A 6000-nucleotide genomic window follows, 5' to 3' on the forward strand; every position below is an offset into this window, starting at 1 on the left:
GGTCACTGATACCAGTTTCGATGTGGACATCCTCAAAGGGATCAGGTCTGTTTGATGCCATTGGATCCACTATATTTCCGTCATGAGTGGGGTTCCTATCTGCTCTAGGTAGTCTTCAGAGAAGGCATTTAGTAAAGTTTAGTAGAATGTCTTGTCACGCCCACCACTAACAAAACTGTAGTTTTTTCTAATAGACTGTTGGATAATTGAAGTCTACACCGATAATTGCAGTACGATTGGAGAAGCTATATACAAGCAAACTGAGGTTTTCTCTAAAGTTATCGGTTACATCAGAAGATGAGTCTGGTGGGCGATAGGAGGATCTAATTAACTTCTTATGCCCCCACCTGATACTGAGTCCTGTCGAAACAATCTCACATGCAACTTCAATTTCTATCTCGGTGAATCTGAGTTTCTTGTTTACTGTGACAAATACACCACCTTCATTTACCATTTGTCTATCCTTCCAATATATAATTAAAATTTCCCAAGAAATCTCACTGCCATGAATTTCAAGGTTCAACCAGCTTTCTGTATCTAGTATTGCGAACTTTCAAGAGCACTTCAAACTCTGGCACCTTGTTGCGAATACTTCGGCAGTTAACTACTAGGATTTTAATACTCTAACATGTGAGAGGGATATATTTCGATCTTACACTGATATTTCTGGGTTTTCTATAGCTATCGTTATCTTGATTGGATGGAGAGTCGCCTAATCTACAAAGCAGCCCACATACAGTCAGCTACCCGAGTAGCAGCATCTGATGTGTGTAGTGCACACCTAACGCTTTTAAGGGGAACCCTACAGTTCTTAGCCTTATGGCGCAAGTCGAGAAAGTCGCAGCCTAGCTTGTCACAGAACCATCGAAGTCTGTGATTGTTCTTCGACTCGACTCGGAACCAAAGGAACCACGGTCAGATCTGGGGAACAATGGTGCAAACTGTGAGCTTCTTTGAAACTCCGTGCACAAGGCTGGTCTTCTTTACTTTCTCTGCCAGTCGCTGGAATGATCCAAGTATGGTCTCACAACCCAGACGACAGGCGTCGTTCGTTACAACGTGCGCCACCATCTGCAGTTGGTTGCACCCTGTTCCTTCAATGGTTGCCGGAATAGACTCTTCAACATGTTGAATGGGACCCCAAGGCATACACATTGAGTGCAAGGGAGTTCTGTCATATCTCTTGCTGCCATTTCCCTATGGGGTACCAGCATTTGCCGTACTTTTCAACTTTCGATGATTAATAGAGCCCTACCCTTTTGCGTTTGCCTCCTCTCGACACCGGACAAAATAAGTTTCTCCAAAACAGGTGACACGAGTCCCACTGCCTCGTTTCAGATTCAGTTAAAGACAGCACCTCGAACTTGTTGGTTACAGGGATTGGTCTTCTGTAGTGGTCAATCCAAGGATTGGTTTGCAACAGCTACAATGGCAGCTTGTCTCCATTCTGTGCGTCTTTCAGCTTTTCTCTTCATTTCTTTATAGGTGTTACATCCCACATCTTTCACGATTTGATCCATGTACCTCAGTCGTGGTCTTCCTCTTGGTCTTTTTCCCTCGACATATCCCTCTATGATTGCGTTCAGGAGTCCTTTATGTCTTAATAGATGGCCTGTAAATTGCACTCTTCTTCTAACAATGAAACTCCAGAAGTTTCTCTTCTCACCTGCTCTTTCCAGAACCACTTCGTTTGTGACCTTGTCGATCCATTTTATTTTGAGCATGCGTCTATAGCACCACATTTCAAAAGAATTTAGCTTCTGCTGTTCCTCTGTCCCGAGAGTCCATGTTTCACACCCATAGCATGCCACACTCCACACACATGATTTCAAAAATCTTTTCCTGGTTTCAAGGCTGATGCTCTTAGATGTTAATATGTTTTTCTTCTTGTTAAAAGCAGCCTTTGCTTGAGCAATTCTGCTTCTCACTTCTGCCTTGCTCCTTCCATCCCTGGTAATATTACTGCCCAGATAAGTAAATTTATCAACTTGTTCAAGCAGTTCATTGCCTACATGAACTTGGACTTTCACTTGATCTTCTTTGTCGCATGCCATTACTTTTGTTTTTGCTTTATTAATTCTCATATTATATTCTTCACCCATAACTTTATCCATTCTATTCAGTAGGACTACAAGATCTTCTTCACTTTCAGCCAGGACAGCTATATCATCGGCATATCTTATCATATCTATTCGTTGGCCATGAATTACTACACCTGTCTGTGAATTTTCCCTTACTTTTTTCAGCGCCTCTTCAATGTATACGTTAAAGATAACAGGGATAGTGGGCAACCTTGCCGGACACCTTTCCGTATCTGCACCTCTTTTTGTTTTGTCCGTCCACGGATAACTGCTGTCTCGTTTTTGTACAGGTTCCATATCATTTTTCTATCTTTATGGTCTATTCCTACTTTTTTGAGTACCTCAAACATCTTATCCCATTTAACATTATCAAAGGGATTGGTACAACTCCCAAATTCTTCCCTGGTCCCTGCCCTCCCTGTACAGGACGTTTAGATCCACCATTGACATGCGACTCGCAGTCATGTGAACGAGTAATGGCAGATCCTGCAGAGAAGCCAGGACCCACAGCGGAGGATAGTAGTTGAGCTACCTTTGGTGCCGGTACGACAGATACGTGACCCTCAGGAGCTCTTCCACCACACCGAATCACAGCAGCCGCCAATCCCCTGACAGTAATGACGGCTACTTCGAGCTGCTTACGAACTTCAACCAACTCATCCCGTGTTCGAGAATAGCATTCGCAGTGACACTTCAGTTTGGCTGGTGCAACATATAAAAGGCAGTTTCTTCCAGAGGCACTCAGATAGCTCAGTGAAAGTGTAGCCAGCAGAGATCAAGGTGTCACAATGCGAAGGGTAGACACACCCCATATGCATATCCACTGTGTCCAGATACTTTTGACCAGATAGTGTACGTGTGAACATGAAGATAACGTACCTGCCGGAACATCGGGGTAATTGAGCTTGACGATAAAAAGTGACTGTTTTGCTTGTGTATAAGCAAGCTCTACCTGAAATACTGGAAATAAAAGTGAATTATTTACCTCCCGTATGTCTGCATCTTGGATATTTACTGCTCTTGCTGAACAACAGCACGGAAGACGACAGTCTGTATCAGGGTCGCCAGTGTCTTGTGCGCAGCAGGCAGAGGGCGAAGGGGCGGATGTGACGTGATGTGAAGCGGCGCGCCGCCAGCCATGACGTCCCGGCCCGCACGCGGCTACATACGGCGGAAGCTCTTTGAGTGCCAGCAAGGGCATAATAGCCAAACAATAAATAAAAGAGCGGCGGCTGAATGGAGCGGGACACTTGGCGCTGATGCGCCTAAACGAAGCAGGCGCGCCCGCCGGCCCCACAATCTTCCAGTTAGCGTCGCGTCGCCCGCATTGTACACCCCACCCCACCCTGGATAGCGTGCGTAATGGCTGGCAGCGGCCGCTTGTTTGCTGATCCTGCCGCTCTCTGCCATTGGCATCAGTTAGAGGCGCAGGGCCCGCACCAAATCCCACGTGGCTCACACCCAGCTCACAGGACTTCCCGCAAATGTGACGTCATTTCGACGTGACCGTGCCGCATGAGAAATACGGGCCCCCACAACGAACTTGTGACGTCACGCTAGTCGTCTTGATCGCCACACTTCGCGAACGCTCGGTTCGACGCAGGACCGACGGGAAATCGATATCTAATTGAAAAGGTACACTATGTGATCAAAAGAATCTGGACATCTACATCTACATCTACATTTATACTCCGCAAGCCACCCAACGATGTATGGCGGAGGGCACTTTACGTACCGCGGTCATTACCTCCCTTTTCTGTTTCAGTCGCGTATGGTTCGCGGGAAGAACGACTGTCTGAAAGCCTCTGTACGCGCTCGAATCTCTCTAATTTTACATTCGTGATCTCCTCGGGAGGTATAAGTAGGGGGAAGCAATACAGGGTGATTCAAAAAGAATACCACAACTTTAAAAATGTGTATTTAATGAAAGAAACATAATGTAACCTTCTGTTATACATCATTACAAAGAGTATTTAAAAAGGTTTTTTTTTCACTCAAAAACAGGTTCAGAGATGTTCAGTATGGCCCCTCCAGACACACGAGCAATATCAACCCGATACTCCAACTCGTTCCACACTCTCTGTAGCATATCAGGCGTAACAGTTTAGATAGCTGCTGTTATTTCTCGTTTCAAATCATCAATGGTGGCTGGGAGAGGTGGCCGCAACACCATATCCTTAACATACCCCCATAAGAAAAAATCGCAGGGGGTAAGATCAGGGCTTCTTGGAGGCCAGTGATGAAGTGCTCTGTCACGGGCTGCCTGGCGGCCGATCCATCGCCTCGGGTAGTTGACGTTCAGGTAGTTACGGACAGATAAGTGCCAATGTGGTGGCGCTCCATCCTGCTGAAATATGAATTGTCGTGCTTGTTGTTCGAGCTGAGGGAACAGCCAATTCTCTAACATCTCCAGATACTGTAGTCCAGTTACTGTAGCACCTTCGAAGAAAAAGGGACCAAAAACTTTATTGGCTGAAATGGCGAACAAATGTGCAACTAAATGAAGCTTTATAGCTCCCTTAATTCGCCGACAGATAGTGCTTAGCTCTGCCTTTTGTCGTTGCAGAGTTTTAAATTACTAAAGTTGTGGTATTCTTTTTGAATCACCCTGTATATTCGATACCTCATCCACAAACGCACCCTCTCGAAACCTGGCGAGCAAGCTACACTGCGATGCAGAGCGCCTCTCTTGCAGAGTCTGCCACTTGAGTTTGCTAAACAACTCCGTAACGCTATCACGGTTACCAAATAACCCTGTGACGCAACGCGCCGCTCTTCTTTGGATCTTCTCTATCTCCTCCGTCAACCCGATCTGGTATGGATCCCACACTGATGAGCAATACTCAAGTACAGGTCGAACGAGTGTTTTGTAAGCCACCTCCTTTGTTGATGGACTACATTTTCTAAGGACTCTCCCAATGAATCTCAACCTGGCACCCGCCTTACCAACAATTAATTTTATATGATCATTCCACTTCAAATCGTTCCGCACGCATACTCCCAGATATTTTACAGAAGTAACTGCTACCAGTGTTTGTTCCGCTATCATATAATCATACAATAAAGGATCCTTCTTTCTATGTATTCGCACCCACAAAAAATACGTTTTTCATGTTCTGTGCATTGTGCTGTCATATACTGCTGGGTAGTCCATATCAGCGACCTCATGAGTCATTGGCCATCGTGAGAGATCAGAATGGGGCGCTCGGTGGAACTCACGGACTTCGAACGTTGTCAGGTGTTTGGTGTCGCTTGTGCCATACGTCTGTACGTGAGATTTCCACACTCATAAACATCCCTAGGTCCACTGTTTCCGATGAGATAATGAAGTGGAAACGTGAAGGGACACGGACAGTACAAAAGCGTACAGGCCGATCTCGTCTGTTGACTGACAGAGACTGCCGACAGTTGAAGAGGGTCGTAATGTGTAATAGGCACATCTACCCAGACCATCACATAGGAATTCCACACTGCATCAGGATCCACTGCAAGTACTATGACAGTTAGCCGGGAAGTGAGGAAAACTTGGATCTCATGTTCGAGGGGATGCTCATGTGCCACACATCACGCCGGTAAATGCCAAACGACGCCTCGCTTGGTGAAAGGGGCGTAAACATTTCACGATTGAACAGTGGAAAAACGTTGCGTGGAGTGACGAATCACGGTACACAATGTGGCGATCCGATGGCAGGGTGTGGGTATGGTGAATGCCCGGTGAACGTCATCTGGCAGCGTGTGAAGTGCCAACAGTGAAATTCACAGGCGGTGGTGTTATGGTGTGGTCGTGTTTTTCATGGAGGGGGCTTGCACCCCTTGATGTTTTGCATGGCACTATCACCGCACAGGCCTATATTGCTGTTTTAAGCACCTTCTTGCTCTCCATGTTGGAGAGAAATTCAGGGATGGCGATTGCATCTTT

The sequence above is a fragment of the Schistocerca piceifrons genome, chromosome 6, assembly GCF_021461385.2.
Source record: "Schistocerca piceifrons isolate TAMUIC-IGC-003096 chromosome 6, iqSchPice1.1, whole genome shotgun sequence".
Classification (NCBI taxonomy): domain Eukaryota; kingdom Metazoa; phylum Arthropoda; class Insecta; order Orthoptera; family Acrididae; genus Schistocerca; species Schistocerca piceifrons.